General features: G+C 43.7%; 1 protein-coding gene across 1 annotated transcript in view; it reads right to left on the bottom strand.

Moving 5' to 3' along the window:
* The window catches only part of LOC147728512 (uncharacterized), a 270670-nt gene extending 253364 nt beyond the window's left edge, over positions 1-17306 (bottom strand). Inside the window, exon 1 of the mRNA XM_086963298.1 lies at positions 17012-17306. The gene's annotated coding sequence lies outside the window, so the exon portion shown is untranslated. The remainder of the gene's footprint in view (positions 1-17011) is intronic.
* Positions 17307-19799: the final 2493 nt, after the last annotated feature.

The following is a 19799-nucleotide window of genomic DNA, read 5'->3' on the forward strand; positions in this document are numbered from 1 at the left end:
AATACTAGAAGGGGGAATGTATTAAGAAACTCGGCAGGTAGTACAGTGAGTTAGCTGTTTGGGGGGTTCACTGACCAATTGCTTCAAACCTGCACTGAAGGCATTGTATGAAAATATATAAACATGGTGTGCCGCTTTATTAAGGAAATGGATCATCTGCCAATAATGTTAGCCGGAAGAATAAATATAATTAAAATTATATTGCCAAAATTCTATTATTTGTTTCACACTATAACTTTGTATGTCCTGGCATCAGCCAGCACTAGTGAATGTTGGGATTGCAGAATAATAAGGCTGTGGAGTCTGGATTCCTCCTGATGCCTGTTTTATTCTACCACCATGCACTTCCTGTCCCTTTTTTTACTTGTGCAAGTTATTTTTCATCCCTGCTCTCTTCCTTTATCACTGTTTTCCATCTTTCTCCTCTTCCTATTGAGTTTTTATCCTTCTTGCTCTAGGTCAAAGCCTGATGAGGTAAAGTAAGTGTTGGTCCGTAAAAATGAGTGGTGGTCAGCCTCATCTGCAACCACCACCTAAAATTAAGAATTGCTGGTAGGCAACACAAATCTGGAAATTAGGGTATTTCTTTCTAGGAATACAAGTAAAGTTGTTCAACATAATAAAAAACGAAACTGGCAATTACAAACTTTGTCTTCTGCATTTTTACAAATTAGAACTACTTGAATAAGCATTTCCCAGTACGGAGGGAATATTTTTTATAGGAATAATTTATTATGAACTTTTCAACAGACAGTCCCTTGTATTTAAGGGCCATATGTATGAAGCTGTTTTGCGATCGCAAACATTGTGAATCGCAAAAAAACAGTGTTTGCGATCTCAAAAGAGAGTGTCCCCATGTAAGAAGGGGATCCGGTGCGTAAATATGGGAATTGCAAATTTAGCGATTACCAATTTTGCGAGTCAAGGAGTCTACGAATAAATATGTGAACTCGCAATCTGTGGCACGTTATTTGTGATATTCGCTAATAACCTGCACGCAAATAACGAATTCGCAAAACGAAATGCATGAAAAAATTGCAATTTGAGATTTTGTGAAAATTGCAATTTTGCACATCGCAACTACTACCAACTCAGAGGAGGTGGTAACCAGGTGCAACCCATTTAAACAGGCCCACAATGCAACAGGGGGTACCACAATGGCTGGGCTGTATGTGATAGCCAGAAGGCTACGAATCAGAGCTGCTGCACAGAGAAGGAGATACCAGGAAAGGATCTTCAGAGCGCGCATTACCCTGTTCCAGCAGACAGAGGAGGAGATCCATATGAACTACAGGCTGGACGTAGACAGCATACTGGACTTAATAGAGGGGCTCAAACCCAGGCTAGAACACCCTACATGCAGGGCACACTCCATTCCCACCCATATACAGGTTCTGTGCTCACTGCACTTACTGGCATCAGGGAGTTTTCAGGGGGTAATAGCCACAGCAGGAGGGGCGCACCGAGTGCACTGTCGCACTTCTTCCACGCTTTCCTTAATGCAATGGTACAGAGGCTGCCTCACCACATCCAATTCCCCAGCACACAACAGGCACTAGATCAGACCAAACAGGAATCCTACCAGATAGCCCAATTCCCCCACGTAATCGGCTGTATAGATGGGACCCATGTCGCACTTTCCCCATCCTCACAGAATGAGTATGTGTTCAGGAACTGCAAGTCCTATCATTCCCTGAACATACAGGTAGTGTGCAATGCCAAACATATCATCACTGACATAGTTGCGAAATACTCAGGCAGAACACATGACTCATTCATGTTTAGCCATAGTGAAATAAACTGCCGACTCACAGATGGCGAGTTTGGTGAGGGCTACCAGCTAGGTAAATGCATGGCTTCCAAACACACAATCAGTAAAGGCCAGGAGTGTCTGGACAGTGTATAACATAATTCTTGTCACCCTGAAGGTGACAGTATGTATGCTGTACGTGACTACATCCTGGCTCCGTACCTGAATCCAGCCACTGCAGGGCAGCGCCCACAGAGCCTCACACTGTACCATTGAGAGAACATTCCGAATCCTGAAGATCTGTGTCCGCTGCCTCCATAAGAGTGGAGGAGCATTACAGTACAGCCCGAGACATGCTGCAAAATCGGGGTCACCTGTGCCATGCTACACATCGCTACCAAGAAAGGCTCCCATGTGGAGCTCACAGATTCAGAGCCATCAGATGAGCAGGGGCCAGCTCCATGTCGCAGACCAGCAGGTGGTGCTGGGGCGGCTGCAGGGCACCAGAGACGAGATGAGATCACACAGAACTATGTCAAGGTGAGTAATGAGTACACAATGCTACAGATTGGTGCTAATCTCTCATTTATTTCCTTGGGTGCAGGAATATATCTGTCACACAGCCTGACTATATTACAATTGCTTGCACATGTTCATGCCACAGTGCAAGGATGTCCGTCATCCAATCAGTCAAGATGCAATGTGTTGCATCACACAGATGCCCCTGAAGTCACTTCACCTCCTGCGGGTACGTCCTGTTGTCCCTCTCTCAGGGTGCCCACTGCCCTTCGTGGAGTCATCAGCTAATCTCCCCTGCCGCGCACTCCGGCGTCTGTCCGGTGGAATTAGTGGAGTGATGATGCTCCTGCTGGACTGATCATCAGTATCCAAAGTGTTCAGAGCTCCTATGCCGCCTGTGGCAGCTGCCCGCATCTGGTCCATGGCATGTGTGACCTGCACCAGGCCCCTGGCCACATCCTGGCAGCAGTGGGCCATTTCATGCTGCATACTCAAACACCGACGTGCCAGCAGGGACGTGGCAGTTGACAGGCGGTTCACAGCTCTGATGTACAAGTCCAGCCGACTGTGGAGACGCTGTCTCTCCCTGGGCCTGGCTGCCCGGTCTCTCCTTATCTCTCTGCACAGTCCTTCCAGTGTACCTGTCATGCCCATTACACCCTCCCTCATCTCAGTCATGTTTTGATTATGTGTTGAGAATTGGCGCTGGATTGACTTCAATGCCTTCTCTTGCAGGCGCTGAAGTTTGAGCATGCTGCCTTCAAGCCCAGAGAACACTGTGTCTTCGCCGACAGAAGTAGTGCTAGTGGACGGCCGTGCCCTGCGTCTCAACCCACTCCCTTCATTGGGATGGACAAGGGACTGTGATGTGTGCGGTCCTGCACACTGGCTCTGGACTGGCTGGGCGTCTCATGCTGCGTCTGTTGGTCCTGCCTCCAGCAGTGGTAGTGGTGGCACTATGAGGCGCCGTCTGCATGGCACAGGGATTGCTGGTCTGACTTCACCCTGCTCCTCCTACCCTGCCTCATCCTCATTTTAGGATGAGTCCTCCCCTTCTGCGATGGATTCCTGTGTTTCAGGTTGTGATGTGAATGTAAATGCATACATTATTTTTGTGTCCTGCCTCACATTGGTAATAAAATACAGTTAACAAATGTGTTACATGAGTCTGTCTGTTTTTAGCCTTTCATGGATAACTCATCCCTATTCCACCTTGCTGTGTCTCACTGCTCCAGGTTTTGGTGCATGTGACTACATCTCCCATAATGCATTGCTAGGTGTGCTTGTTAACATGTACTGAAGTTGCAATCATGTTTGGTTTCTGGGTGTTTCCTGAGTGTGTGAGTGGGTTGGGGATATATCAGGGGGGTTATGGCATGGATCTTACCTTGTCTGGTGTCTGGGTGTTTGGAACTGTCCAGGTCAGCCACACCACTCACACTCTCGGGCTGAAGGATGCCCTCCACCAACTCCTCCAGGGGTAGAGAATCAGTTGCAGTGGCCGTCCCACCACCAGTCTTTTTTGCCTCGGCCAATCTTGTTGCCACCTTCTCCTTGGATCTTTGCCGCATGCCATACCACCTTTTTTTTAGGTCATCAACAGTGCGATGGGTCACGCCGATGGCATTGACTTTCTCCTGTATGTCATTCCATATCTTTCTTTTGCATGCCTCTGGCACACGTCGGGATTTTATCCCAAACAGGAGCTCATGGCTGATGACCATTACCTGGATGAGGACCTCCTGCTCTCTCTCACTGAATTTCTGTTTCCTCTTTCTGGCATTTTCCTCCTTCTTCTTCTCTGCCCCCTGGGACTCCATTTCTCCCTCTCTCAGTTGCTGAGCACAATTCTCCACCTCTCCTCGCAGCCTCTCACTCAGCTTCTGGCAATCAGGTGCAGCACACTTCCTGGTTGTGATCACTGTTCCCAAGAAGCCGCGCGGCGCGCGCCCGCGCACTTCTCTACCCCTGAGCGCGTAGTCCCATGTGTGGACCACGCACAGAGGGCACATCCCGCAAGAGTATTCGCGCCGCCACTTTTAAAAGGCGCAGGGCGTGAAAAGCGGGCATTTCCAGATTGCAGGAGACGGCGGCAAAAGGAGCGAAGGTAAGTGTTTCCATGTGGCCACTTGCGTTTGTTTTATGTATTTCCCTGATGCGCCTTTCTTTGCTGTAATGTTTTATTTGTAACGCAAGGCTGCGGGGGAGATTGATTTATTTTATTCAAGAATCCATGTTAATTGCAGCCCCTTCACGAGCGGCAATTAACATGGATATTTAAATAAAAGCACTCAATCTGCCCGCAGCCTCGCGTTACTATCAGAACAATACAGCAAGTTTAAAAACAAGGCAGATTAGCCTGAAATACACGCAGTGTTTTTAAACTGTATTGTTCTGTTAGTAACGCGAGGCTGCGAGTAGATTGGGTGCTTTTATTTAAATATCCATGTTAATCGCCACTCGTGAAGGGGCTGCAATTAACATGGATTCTTAAATAAAAGAACTCAATCTCCCCCGCAGCCTCGCTTAATTCAGGGATATCCATCACTTAGTTGGGTTGAGACAGTAACTAGACATTTCTAAATAAAGATTATTAGCATAGAAGTATCATGGTCTGTAGAGCCATCAATAACTTGAGATTTGTCTTTGGAAACAGGTTGGGTAAATTACCTTTCTGGTAGCAATTACAGGGTCAAAACAGTCGTTCCAACCCAAATATTTACATGGCAGATGTACCACAGCCTTGACATGACGTATATATACTATGCAGGAATCAGATGCGGTGTGCTGAGAAGGGGGAGAAGAAATCCTTACTTCTCAAGTTTGATTTTGCTCTGCCTTTCGTTCGCATAGTGCATGCAGCTGGATCTGCATATTTACCCAGGTGCTTACTGCTGAAATTAGTAATGGGACCTACAAGTCACGTTTAAAAAAAAAATCTGGTATAAACATTGATAAGATAAAACAACAAATGTTAAAGGACGAATGAGAGGTCAAAACAACAGCAAACAGAATTATTCAGGTGGGATGTGAAAAATAAAGGAAACCTAATTCACAAGAGATTCCAATCACAGGCATGTTACTGTGGGGTTTTGGTAGCTAGGTGACTGAGAGTCACGTCCTCTTCCCAGTGTCTACACTACTGGAAAGTTCAGCACTTATGAACTGTGAGAGTGGGTAACACCAGACTCTCTTACATTACTTTATTACACCAGCACTGAAAGTGGCAGATTTTCTGAAGGATGTTGGTCAAGAATGATGGTGCATATGTGTGTCTTGAGTTGGCTACTTGCAACTCAGGAATGGAGGACCTCTTGAGGAGGTACCCCTTTATGTGCCTGGTAGATACAGGCCCCTGAGATGCCAAAACTAGTCAGAATGATGTATCAGGGAATTGAAAACAAGTCCAGTCTGTGTCCACTTAAGAGTAGGGAGTAACCTCAGGGAATCGGATTTAACAAATGACTGGCAAGGTGGTTCCTCATTTTTGGCAGCGTTTTCACCTGGAAGGTTTGGCTGCTTCGAGCCGCCAGAGGGCCTGGTGGGAACTGCACTGGCCCACGGTTTTCCCACACAACTCATAATTTGGGGGGCACAGTGAGACAATTACTCACTGGTTATTACGGTTTACACGTAATTAAATTAATACTGTAAAGGTCTAGAAAACGGCTCAATACTCAACTATCTAGACGCGTGACTTGCTTTCAGAAGAACTCATTTCTCGTGTTTGTCTTTCTGTGTAGCTGGCATCTAATGCAGAATTGGCACTTTGCTTGTGTTTGGCTTCAGCTTTTCGCCTTGTAATGAATGAGTAAGTTAATTAAAAATCAAGAGGTTATTTTCTTGGGTGTTTTCGTGATTGCAGAATCCTTCATCCTAATGATGAAGGCCATACTTTTTAGATTTATTCCACTGAGGTTTGCAGTCACTCTTAGAAGAATGTATTTGGGACGAACCCAGAAGATCTTTTTTCAGATTGATTTTGGTACCCGTTGGTGAGATGTAAATCTAAGAGACATCAGCATAGGACTAAAGTCTGATTTTCTTTTTATCAGATGAATCAAAGAAATCATATAGATAATAAAAACGACAGGGGATAACGACAGCGATTACAGGTGACAATAAAAAAAAAACATGATAGACGTTTTGTTCTTCACACTTTCTAACGCCTGGAAGGTTTCCAGGTTTATTTTCGTACATGTTGCTAAGATGTATATCTTTGTGATATCTGTATTGGGCTACATGGCAGTTGTTTTCTTTAATCAGATGAATAGATAACAATAAAAGACAGGGATAACAAAGTTAATTTATGGTTCCGAAAAAGGAATCCAAAATTTATGATGTGTTTCGCAGACACTAAAAAGTCTTTGTGATAACTATTCATGGTCAGCAGTATAAAACATTTGAAAACCATTAAGGAGGTTGAGAAAATTCCTTTTAACAAGGAAGATCTGACAATTTGTTAAACAGTTGAAGGTATTATCATATGACAGTCAACAAGAGTCAAGTCTCAAGAGGTTAAGCTTTTTCTTTACATGTATCTAAAATGATGATAAAACCCTCCATAAAGTGAGCCTCGAGGGACTGTAGTACCCTTGTTGGCATTTAAAATGTAGCTGTCAAGCTGTTTAACCTTAAGATCCTTCACCCTATCCCCAGAGCTTCTGAGATGGGGACTCAATGGCAACACATCTGAGGAGCAGTATTCACGGTTGTCTAAATTGCCCCACATCACAGAATTATTTCTCTAATAAGAAACGTCCTTAACTTTGTGTAGAGGTGTCTTGATGGACCTCGTTTGCTGATTAAATATCCAGGGAAGATTAGAATATAAATGGTTGTTAACAAATCTTTTAGATTTCTTTTAAAGAAATATGTTATTGTATTCATTAAATACAAAGCCTATCATGTCACAGTAAATGTTATCGTCTCACAGTGAAATCAATTTAACATCACAGAGATGACATCTACACAAGCCCACCAAACGTACTATCCCACCCTCACCCTTTCCTAGCCTCCGATCCCACACAAAGAAAATAATAGGATCATTTTATGCCTCAGTAGAGTCTGAAGACCCTTTATTGACAGACGTGGAGACAGAACGTACCCCCTCTGGATGAATAAACCTGTCCAATAGTCCCACCCACTTCAATGTCCTCCTCAGCCCTCTCATCATGCATACACCTTCTCAAATGAACCTTCTCAGTTGCAGCCCATTCAACCACATCCACCACCCACTGTTCTCCACTCAGATCAACATGAGCTATCCAAGTAATCACGACTAGTCTCTTGCCAATAACAACATCAAATGCAGGAACCTAAAGGCCATTTTTAGGCCCTTAGGTGGACAGACATCCCCAACAAGCAAACAAGTGGGTCCATAGTCATAGGAATCTGTACTACGGTGCGGACATGTATAAACACATTTGCCCAGTAGTCATACACCTCAGGACATGACCATGCTAAGTGCAGGAAGAAAGCCATTGGGGCTTGACACAACTCAGTCCTACCAGATCTACTCTATGCAGCAACACCATAGTGAAATATGGAGGATGTAGGAAATGGAAATTCAGGAGTTTGAATGGTGTATTATTCAACACCATAATCACCACTGCACACATCTGGTACCAAAAGACATAATCAAACAGAACCCTTAGCTCCCCCACCTGGTCTCCCCGGGCCAGGAATGGGTCTTGCATACAGTCCGCTGTCAATGCCTTATAAAGGTGTGAAATCCAGTGATGGCTCCCCCCCAACTCCAACAGGCATCTAAAAGTATGTGAGGTAGTTGGAGCCCTTGGAAGCGTGGGCCATATGACCCGCACGTTTGCAGCAATGCTGGCCTGGCCCTACACTGAAGCACTCCTGTGCTGCCTCAAAATCTGTAAACTTCTCAATAGGAAACAGGTCCCCTAGCACTTCACAACAACCTGTCCTCCATGCAGTCAAGTCCACAGAAGCCCCCAACAGTCTAAGAGCAGGGAGATCCCAGAAGACCAAGTCACAAGCAAACAATCTCTAATCAGAACACTTTTAACAGTATATTCCCACAGTGAAGCAGTATGTCTGACTAAATAAGAGCCATTCTCTACATCCCTGTACCCTGCCATCAAGAGCTGAGGTCGACCACCCCCGAAAACTCCCAACAGTGACTTCTCCCAGTTGCCCTCCTTGACCAGCCAATGCGCTGTGTGATGTATTTGGGGAGTCAAGTAGTCTTGCTCTACGCCAGGTACTGCCAGATCTCCCACCTCCAGTTGCAGCATCATATGGACCCTAACCACTCTACTCTGCCCCCATGCCCAGATCAGAGACATCAGAAGAGAGGTCAGCCTATGATAGACATTGCAGGACTACATGTCAAAGGAACGTTAGATAAAATAGAGGGACCGGGGCAGAAACATTATCTTGATGCAAGCCACTCGGCCCCTAAGAGGCTGCAGAAGGGAAGTCCAGAATCGTAGGAACGAGTGCAGTCCCTCAATTAACCTCTCTATGTGGCATTGTTTGTGCCTTTGTGGGATTTAAGAAATAACCATCCCCAGACAGTGGAAGGAGTCCAGCTCCCATCGAAGGGGTACCACCAGCAATTTCCCCTCTCCGCAAGTAGGCAGAGACCCTAATGGGAACACAAGGGACTTAACCATGATTAAGGTGGATGGCTGATAGTTCCCCAAAAGCAGTTAAATGAAACAACAGGATGGTCAGAGACCGCAGAGGAGATGATAAACAAAAAAGAGTATAGTCTGCATATAAAGACACCAAGTGGATTACCCCCTCACCCCACACCAAACCCCCACTTCACCATATGGTGCCGGACCTGAACTACAAGAGGCTCTAGTGCAAAAGTAAAGCAATAACCTGCTGATCTATTTACATGATATGCACTCTGTAATCTACAAGGAACACGATCTTTGCAGCAGGCATATTAACCCTCTGCACTACCTTCACAGAAGTCAAAACATGAACTATACAAAACTCCAATCTCTCTCCTTGAAGAACATTAATCACAAGAGTTAACTTGACATTTTTGTGCGGCCTGGTAATTGCTGGAGGAAAGGAACATGGCAGCAGGTGCTTTAAAGAACATAGTCATCTTGTAAATACGGAGCCCCCAGGAAGCTAGCACCCGGTGGCAACATGCATTGCTTTAAGGTAGCCTAACTGAGTGCTCAGTGCTAACCATGGGCCCTTCCCAGCCACTTTCACTGCTTCTGCTGTTCTCTACCCCTAGCAAGTTTTTTTCTTCCCTGCCCCCTTGCACCAAGGTTTTCCATTCCTGCCACCTCCTGATCTGTGACTGCACTACTTCCCTACCCACTTGTAGCAATGTTGCCCGTTCCTGTCATCCCCTGGTCTGTCACTGAACTTCGTCCCTGCCTACCTGCAGCAATGTGTCGTTTTCCTGCCAGCTTTCATTATTTTTTTAGCTGAAAGCCTTAAGCTGTCTGGTTTGCTAAAGACATTTTGGAGACATTCAGAAAGCTGCGATAGGAATGCATTCTGCCCATTGCTTATCGTTGGCTAAGGGGTTTGTAACTCACATTGTCATGCTTTCTATTTGCTGGATTAATTTGGTTTAGGCTGTCCAGCTTGAGTTTGTCTCTCTGGTTGCCCAAACTTTGATTACTATATTATTCCACAAACTCACTTTCTGTAAACAGGCCTTTATATCTTGGTCTTATCTTGTCACATTTGCGGTGCAATCAAAGACAAGGTCAAATGTCAAGCTCTCGCTTCAGAATGGGCTTGGTGTTTACTTTTCATTCTCTAACTTCAAAGTGAAAGCATGTATGCGACAATCCTGCTGAGTACCATGTAAGAGGAGAGGGTGTAGGATTTTTTTCCTAGTACGTGTCTGAACGGCCCTCTCCTACAGTCCATGTTTGCCTGGATGTCAGAGTTTCACAAACTATCTCTGGCGGGATAGCCCAACATTACTCAGTTTTGACAGGACAAGGGAAAACCCAAAAGGAATAGCACTAGGGTCCTTGGGCAGTAATCTATTACAAAAAACAGAGGACCCTAGTTATTTAGGATCATGAAAAAGATAGACATATACTGGATAGTATATATGGCCTCTGTCCAGCCGGACAGGAATTTATTAGTTAAATATTTTGCAGTGGTTCAAATATTTCAACATTTATACAAAAGTGGGCACAGCCTGTGACCCACAGGAGACAAGACAAAACACGTGACAGCAATTTATGTAAAAGCGCACAAGGCGGTCTGTACTATTATTCAGTATAACAGACTGGGATTCATTCTAAGCAAACCATTGTTAAAGGCATTTTGTAATTCCAGAACAACATATGGCGGATCTCCGCCAGAACCCCATCCGTCCTGCCATCGAGCAAGACGCCTATCAATTTTACCATTTGGAAGCTCCATAAAGCCGCGCTCCCTACCCATTCCATGGTTAACTTCCGTGATGGCCGGTTAATAATGCACTGTAATTCTCTCGCGGCTCACTCACCTTATCACCGCATTTCGGCTCAGCCCAACCAGAGGCTATGTAATAATGCAATTAGTTTCAAGACAAACATGACTACAAAGTTTTTGTCCTGATGATGATGCATGTATTCCTGAATTGCATCGAAATGTCGTCGACCCTAAAAGCACCATATGTTGTTCTGGAATTACAAAATGCCTTTAACAATGGTTTGCTTAGAATGAATCCTAGTCTGTTATACTGAATAATAGTACAGACCGCCTTGTGCGCTTTTACATACATTTTTACATAAATTGCTGTCACGTGTTTTGTCTTGTCTCCTGTGGGTCACAGGCTGTGCCCACTTTTGTATAAATGTTGAAATATTTGAACCACTGCAAAATATTTAACTAATAAATTCCTGTCCGGCTGGACAGAGGCCATATATACTATCCAGTATATGTCTATCTTTTTCATGATCCTAAATAACTAGGGTCCTCTGTTTTTTGCAACATTACTCAGTAGCTTTCAGATCAAATTGTAAATATGTTATGTAATTGTGTAACTTATTGTGCATATGTGATATTGTATAGGCTCTCAACATTTCCCCACCCAATGAACAGTGCTCCAGTTAAGAATATTTAGTAAAAATCTTATGATTGTACCACCGTTGGAGTCTTGTGCTTTTCTAAACCTGAAGTGTACTTACCTGTGTAACCAATTCATGTCATGGCATGTTTATCCAATTTGCAAACCGGCCTTAAGACCCTTAACGTGGCGCTGTATGTGTGAAAATGCACCATCTTTTCACTTTAAGTAAACGTTTAGAGTGACATTTGGCGCTGCACACACGCGTGGTCTGAATCCAGGCTCACGTAGCCATGGTTGCAGCGCACAGAGACCCTCCACTGCCACACACAGAGGAAAAAAAATAGAGGGAACATTGGTTGTGATGTCATCATGCTGCACCTGAATTACTGATTCTCTAATTTGCGATTCCTTAATTGAGATTTCGCTATTAAGGAATCGCAATTTAGGTATTTGCATTATTATTCTGCGAATTTTTGAGAATAGCAACATTTTTGCGATCAATTATCTACATCGGGTTTTGCGATTCTCAAAATGCGATTCGCTATAAATCGCTCTTTGAGAATCGCAATATCCGTTTTTCATACATATGGCCCCACATTTTTTATAAGGCATATCCAGAGGAAAGGACAGATCACCTCCAAAAGTGGGCAGAAAAATGGCTCAATTGAACAGGGACACCAAATGGTACTACATACATAAGATCACACCTAAGGGTACTCCAACACAGGCCAATTTTTGATTTCTACATCAGCCTTGCAATTATATTTTATCAGGGTCTTTGTCCTAGGTGTGGCGAATGGGATACAAATGTTTGCTACTTGTCTGGCATTAGACATATTTCAGCAAAACATTTTACAACTCTAAACTGAATGATGGGCAACAACAAGTACCAGCCCTGGCAGACAGTAATTTTGTATGGAGCAAGAGGGAACTCTATGGTATTAACAGCTAGGGAATGGAGGAAGAAAGATACCTATCTTTTTAGGACTAGTGGGAATGGTTTCATGAAGCCCATACACTGAACGTATATGTCACTGTGACTAGAGGCGGTTTCAAGAAATATGAAAAGATATGGAGACTGGTAATTAAATTTCCTGCTACTAATGGATGCATCTTAGCTTGGCAAACAATGTAAATTATCCAAAAAGTTGTAGAATGTATTCTGAAAAATATGTATGTAATCATATGATTTTTTTAGTATTACTATGTTGATTTTTATCATTCATGGAGCATGAAATAACAAAGAAAAAGTGCTGCATGGGCTAAAGACACAGTATTAAAGACATTGTGCTTTCTGTGTCCAAAGGCACTGTAGGAACAGACCTAATATGTTCAATGGTATAATTTTTGTTTTTGAGTTTCTTGGTAGACCAATGGAGTCCTCCGAGCTGTGATGTAGCCAGTGTGTTGCGGGCACCAGAGAGAGAGAGTAAACGGGGGCTCTGGTCTCTGTTTGAACTGTGAAATACGTCAATAAACAAGTTTCAGTTGGCAATTTAGGGCCATGAGCCCTGGTGCCACTGCACCTGCTATTGCTGAGACAGATATTTGGCCTTTGAGCAAAAGAAAAAAAAAATGCTTATTTGGTAACTGCCTTTCAATCTCTCAAAACAAAACTGGAGTGTTGTCACACTAAGCATGGGTGTGGGTCCCACACTGATTTTGAACCTAATGACTACTTGCTGTGTGATGAGAAGCCTACTGCTTAATTTAGTTTAGGACAAAATAAGAAACTCTGTAAATTTTTCAGGGGTTGGATTGCAGCGTAATAAATGCAGGTTATAGTCTCCTACAATAAGTTTGAGACTTGAGTTATCCCCTACTTTTATGAAGGTATCTAGAAAAAGTTCAGTGAATGTGGTGGCACAGCTTTGCAGGCATTCAACAACTATAACTTTATTACAGTGGCATAAATACAGACTATGGTAGTACTCCAACAAAGCTCACAGTACAGTAGTCTTTTCGCTGAGGTAATATGATTTCTGATACAACTCTATCTAATGAAGTACATACATTCAAGGAAATGAAGCTTGTTTGGCATCTGTAGCACTGAGCACAAACTTTGCTTTGATTACCAAGTTTTCTCTCTGGTGGGATTTAAAATAAATGGGTATATCCCCATATATACTTCCAGCAATGAAAGATATGTATACAAAACACTTTGTCATAGTAAAATGTGGCCCAAATGGGGAGATGGGAGAGAAATGTCATATTACCCAAAAAGTAAGGCAATGATGTGTGTCAACGCCCACATGTTTAAATGTATGTATTACCCTCGTCGTCAGAGTAATTGGAAATGCTTAGCACCAGGTCCCTAGGTTGGTAGATGAACCAGTCCCAATATTGCTGTTTGCTAATGGTGCAGTTTTACTCTCATGCATGAAAATGGAGCTCCAAACTTTCCTATGTGGCTGCACTGATTATTGACAGGGTAAAGGTTCAACTATAAATCTTAATAAAACAAAATTAATGGTAAAAATATGAGAATTTTTTCAAACAGATGGATTTTGTATCAAGATGTAAAGTTAGAAAAAGAAAAGCGTTATAATTATTTGGGCATCAGGTTCAAGAGAAGATATGATGGTCTAACCAAGTGGAAATATCAGAGAAGATGCACATAGATCAGTTGTACTGCAAAAATTCACTAATAAATTGGGCTACAGATGGTGCCACACTACAATGTGTTACTAAGCGCAGGTGGTCAACGCTGCCTTAGGTGGCTATAAATTAGGCCTAAGAGAAATTTTTATTACGCCGGAGTAATCGAATAATTTCAGAAATTGTGCATTACTCTTGCGATGCGAAATTATGCGATTAGCCTAGCTTGAGTAATGAAGAGTAATTTGGGGCCCAAATCCTACTGCCGTAGCACAGGAACAATGTACTAAGAGAAATCTACCAGCTGCTTGCTACTGCTGTTTATGCGCCAAGATGCCTCTGGGTGATTTATGCACTATCTTAAATATAAATGACATGTTATGTCCTGTAGCATGTAGTGCTATTTTCTAAGTGCAAAAGGTATCTTCCGGCCCATTTTGGACATGAGGGTGCATTTTACACTAAAAAGAAAATAAGCTAAATGCTCAATTACAGTTCCCATAACATTATGAATAATTGTGAGGTTTTTTTGCAAGAATTATGGGTAATTACGCTACAAAGAATTACGCAAGTTATGCGCACCCCTTCTATAAATGTGTCTAGATTTGAGCCATAAACAGAAATTCTTAAAGCAATTCTTGGACTTCCTCCAAGGTACGTTGACATTATTATGTGTGGAAGTCAATCCAAACAATGCGGTGGTAATGGCAGTATTATAATTAGGGCTCCCAGTTTTAAGGTATTTTTTTAGTTTTTTTCATTTCCTTCTGTATTTATTCATATTTATTTTATGGTAATTTTATCTGTATTCATCCATATTTATTTTGTGCTTAGTGTTAAAAAGGTAGCCCCAATGGGTGTATTTCCACATGTATTTAACCAACAAATGTTTACTTATGTTTGAATGAGAATTTTAGCCGTTTACAGTACAATACAGTAGTTTGAAATGGGACACATCCTTTACGATGCAACTTTTACCACGCAGTACCTTTATCACGCAGGTTTTTCAACGCAAGTCATTACAACGACTTGTGGTGGGGGGCGCTCTAGGATAGGTAATAGTTTAATTTACTATCCAACACCTTCCCTACTATCCATGGGGACTGGAGTTGGAATAGTAAATTAAACTATTCACTATCCAGCACCCCCCAACGCAAGTCGCTGTAACGACTTGAGTTGAAAAACTTGTGTTGTAAAGGCACGCGTGGTAAAAGCATGCGTTGTAACAACGTACATCCGTTTGAAACCACTTGCGTCATAGAACAGCCTAAACAGCTGTACTCTTGCAGTAATTAAAGCTTTACTAGGATTTTTTTTAATGTACCTCCCTGCCTATCAATCTTCACAGCTATTGACCTAGCACTCATGACTGATAGTAGTATCACTATTTAGCCATATTTACAAATAGACTCAGGTTTTTTTTTGTTGCAGATTTATATAGAGCGAACTCGACCCGAAGGTATTGGAGCGCTTTACATGAGCACCAGTTAGTTACGTCACACAAGGACACATTCATTTTTTTAGTAGGCACTGGGAGATTAAGTGATTTGCCCAGAATCACAGGATGTGGAGTCGACCTCGAGGCTCGAACCTTGGTTTCCCAGCTCCGAAGTCGGCAGTCTAGCCATAAGACCACATCCTCTCCCCATTCAATCAAGAAAATAGATCATTTTCCATCTGTATTTATCTGTAAAAACAGAAAACTGGAAGCCTTAATAATAATATATTCGATTAGTCTGGAACCTCTGTATCAAATACATAATTATGACTGTATACAATGAAACTCATGGAAGAAAGGATTCGGATGATGCATGGTAAAAGGTCAATTTGAAACCCATGCAGGAGAAAAGCATGTCCTGCTTTAAGATATGGTGATTTAATATTTTGAAGTATATGTACAAATTGTAAAAATATCAAATGTGTTGTAACCATAGTGATGAGAACTATGAATGGCCGAGTGAAAGCTTGCAATACACTATTGCATTTTCTTTCTCTTGGATTCGACTTCATGCACCTTACCAACGTTAAGATTCTCACCGAGTATTCTTGACAGCTATTGCACCTTATCTGAACATTGAAACACTCAACCCAGATCTTAGATGTACTTAATTTTAATATGCATATGATGTAAACTTTGAATGTGCAGCATTTTGTGTGTGTGTGTCATACTCCTTTTTTTTAAATGTTTTTTTTTATAACTGCCTTTTGAATTGTTTTAATCCAAAATAATCACAAACATTTATAGGTTTTGATTGGACTTGTCCTAACTACCACCTGGTGGTCATTTGTGAAGATGTCCTATAGTTGGTCTACTATTGTCTTGATATAGTACCGACAATGCGTGCCGCTATTTTAAAACATAAACTAGCATTGGGAAAATCATTAGGCCTGTCCTTGGAAGACTGCAATTGGTATTTATTCCCTTTTAAAAATTGTACACAATTTAAAGTAAGTCTAAAAGTGATGAAAAGTCAATATGTCGCCATCTACAGGTGTTGTGCAAGTCTAAAAAAAAAAGTCAAAAAGGGACCATTGCAAGAATACATATATCTTTTTTTTTTTAAGTATAATTCTGCCTATCATCCCTGTCCCTGAAATGCACTAGTTTTTAGGCTGATGTTCAAGGGTGAAGTCCAAAATATATTCACTCACAGTCAGGACAGCCAATGGCTGAAGTAAAAAGTAGATTGCAGTTAAACAGAACAATGGATAAAGACGTGCGACCGAAAAAGAGGGAGAGAGAGAGAGAAGAAAGAGAGATTGTGATGTTTAAAAAAATGAAATTCAAGAACTGTAGCAGGTCTAGGCCAAACCTAAAAATAAGTCATAGATGACCTGCTTAGTGCTGCTTTTCCTAACTCTTCAACTGGTTGGACCTAGGTTGTGACTTGTAATATAAATGTAATGGAGCAGCAAGTGATGGTGAACAATTATGACAAATGAAAGTGAAGCAACAACGTAACCTAACCCCCTTGCTTCACTTCCGAAGTAAAATTACAGAGACTGTCAACACACTAGCCAACACAACCACAGATTGTTTTCACCGTCTGTCAACAACTTTCCTTCGGAACCTACACCCGCCCATCTCATGATAACCATTCTCATAACCCTGGCGCACTCACGTGGGGGAGGGAGGGGTGTCCGGATTCAGGGTCTCGTTCTTCCTGCGCTGCTGCGACTGCCTGGGGTGTTACTCCTCTGCCCCCTCCCACTTGGCTCTGCGTGGGTGAGAGTTAGATGGGTAGGGGGTGCGAGGCGAGTGGTCGATCACAGGGTGCCGCCTCCTCAACTCCCTTCTGACAAGTGGGCTGACAAGGCACCTCTCTGAGAGAGGGCGCTGGGAGTTGCCAGGCGACGAGCCGCCTCTTCTCCCAGCTTGTCAACAACCTTTACGCAGTCTGTAGTTCCTTCCTACTAGAGGAGCATGCCTTGGGGCGTCCCTAGCAACGGCACTGCATCACGTGACGTGCACGTACAGTCACAGAACGGGGGGCTTATCCTGTCTCCGACGAATCTCTGGGATGATAGTCAGCCTGCGGGTGCCAGGTTTGCAGAGAAGATCCGACTGATAACTACGACCCGTACAAGTCAGGGATGGCTCCTGTACCCTGGCTACTGGCTTCACCTGCGCGATGCCCCTCCTGTTACCTCTGGAGACACCATTCGGGCAAGTTCTGCCGAGATCCGCCATCGAAAAAACCCTTCGTCTTCGCATGAAGCAGGAATCACTGATTGTGACTGAGGACCTGAACTTGACACTTGACGCCTCATGCCCACCAACTGCAGTGTCGTAGCAGAGGAATCTGGTGGTCAAGGCAAAAGTGAGGGGTATGAGAGCGAGAGGGACCGGCGGGAGTGTCACACAATTGAACCTCGATTTTGGTGGTTTACTGTCACGTGGACAATGCAAAATGTCCATCTATGTTTCAGACTATGGTGACTCAATTGTAAAACAAATTATATATGTGGTAAAATCAAGATTTGGGGGGGAGGGGAGCATGTCTGATCAGCATGCCACTCTGTGATATTAATAAATCATATTTAAATGAGAGATAATTTATCGGGCCCATAGGGCTTTTAGTGGGTGGTCATGATATGCTGTGGAATGTCGTAGCAAAACCAAAGGGGGTGATGGACGGAGTGTTGAACAATGCAAGCACTCACCCCCAGTCAACTGATCTGGGTTTAGTCCATCATCATTCTTTAGCTCACTCCGCCACCCCAGTTCAGACATGGCCATATGTAAATCAGTCTGACCTTGTGCCTCATGGGAGCAGTCCAGCCCGAACTGCCAAGCCATGTCTTCCCTAGACCGGAATCAAGCATCCTGGGACCGGTTTTTGGCTAATCACCGTCATCAGCCAGGCTAGCTTGAATCCAGTCATGAAACCGGTCCTAGGATGCTTGTTTCCAGTCCAAGGAGAAACTGGCCTGGCAGTCGGGCTGGACTGTTCCCATGAGGCACAGGGTCAAGACTGATTTGCATATGGCTGGGATCAAACTGGAATGGCATGGTGAGCAAAAAAACTATGGATTTAGGCCCAGGTCTCTGTACTGGGGTGAATGTATGACATTGTTCTGCATTCTGTACATCAATTGTTTTTGCATTTGTTACCCGAGTGGGACGGGTATGGCCAGATGTGGGTCCCGTGCTCTCCATGCCACTGGAGTCCTGCTATCCTGGCTGAAGAGGGGTGAAACCCCAAAACCGGCCCTAGGATGCTTGTTTTCAGTCCAGAGAGAACCTGGCCTGGCAGTTCGGGCTGAACGGTTCCCATGAGGCACAGGGTCACGATTGATTTGCATATGGCTGGGTTAAAACCGGAATGGGATGGTGAACAAGAAAACTATGGATTTATGCCCAGGTCTCTGTACTGGGGGGAATGTATGTCATTGTTCTGCATTCTATCCATCAATTGTTTTTGCATTTGTTACCCGAGTGGGACGGGTATGCCCAAGACGTGGGTCCTGTGCTCTCCATGCCACTGGAGTAGCTATCCTGGCTGAAGAGGGGGCACTGGAGTCAAGCTATCCTGGCTGAAGAGGGGTGAGACCCCAAAACCGGTCCTAGGATGCTTGTTTCCAGTCCAGGGAGAACCTAGCCTGGCAGTACGGGCTGGACTATTTCCATGAGGCACAGGGTCAAGACTGATTTGCATATGGCTGGGTTCAAACTGGAATGGCATGGTGAGCAAAACAATTATGGATTTAGGCCCAGATTTCTGTACTGGGGTGAATGTATGACATTGTTCTGCATTCTGTCCATCAATTGTTTTTGTATTTGTCACCCCGAGTGGGGCGGGTATGCCCAGTGAGTATGCCCAGATGTGAGTCCCGTCCTCTCCATGCCACGGGAATCAAACTATCTTTGCTGAAGTGGGGTGGAACCCCAAAACCCGTCCTAGGGAGCTTGGTTCCAGTCCAGGGAGAACCTGGCCTGGCAGTTCAGGCTGGACTGTTCCCATGAGGCACAGGGTCAAGACCGATTTGCCTATGGCTGAGTTCAAACTGGAATGGCAAGGTGAGCAAAAAAACAATGGATTTAGGCCCAGATCTCTGTACTGGGTGAATGTATGACATTGTTCTGCATTCTGTCCATTAATTGTTTTTGCATTTTTCACCCCGAGTGGGAAGGTTATGGCCAGACGTGGGTCCCTTGCTCTCCATGCCACTGGAGTCAAGCTATCCTGGCTGAAGCGGGGTGAAACCCGAAATCGGTCCTAGGATGCTTGTTTCCAGTCCAGGGAGAACCTAGCCTGGCAGTTCGGGCTGGACTGTTCCTATGAGGCACAGGGTCAAGACTGATTTGCATATGGCTGGGTTCAAACTGGAATGGCATGGTGAGCAAAAAAACAACAGATTTAGGCCCAGATATCTGTACTGGGGTGAATGTATGACATTGTTTGCATT

This window comes from Lissotriton vulgaris, chromosome 3_1, assembly GCF_964263255.1.
Source record: "Lissotriton vulgaris chromosome 3_1, aLisVul1.2, whole genome shotgun sequence".
In the NCBI taxonomy this organism is placed as follows: domain Eukaryota; kingdom Metazoa; phylum Chordata; class Amphibia; order Caudata; family Salamandridae; genus Lissotriton; species Lissotriton vulgaris.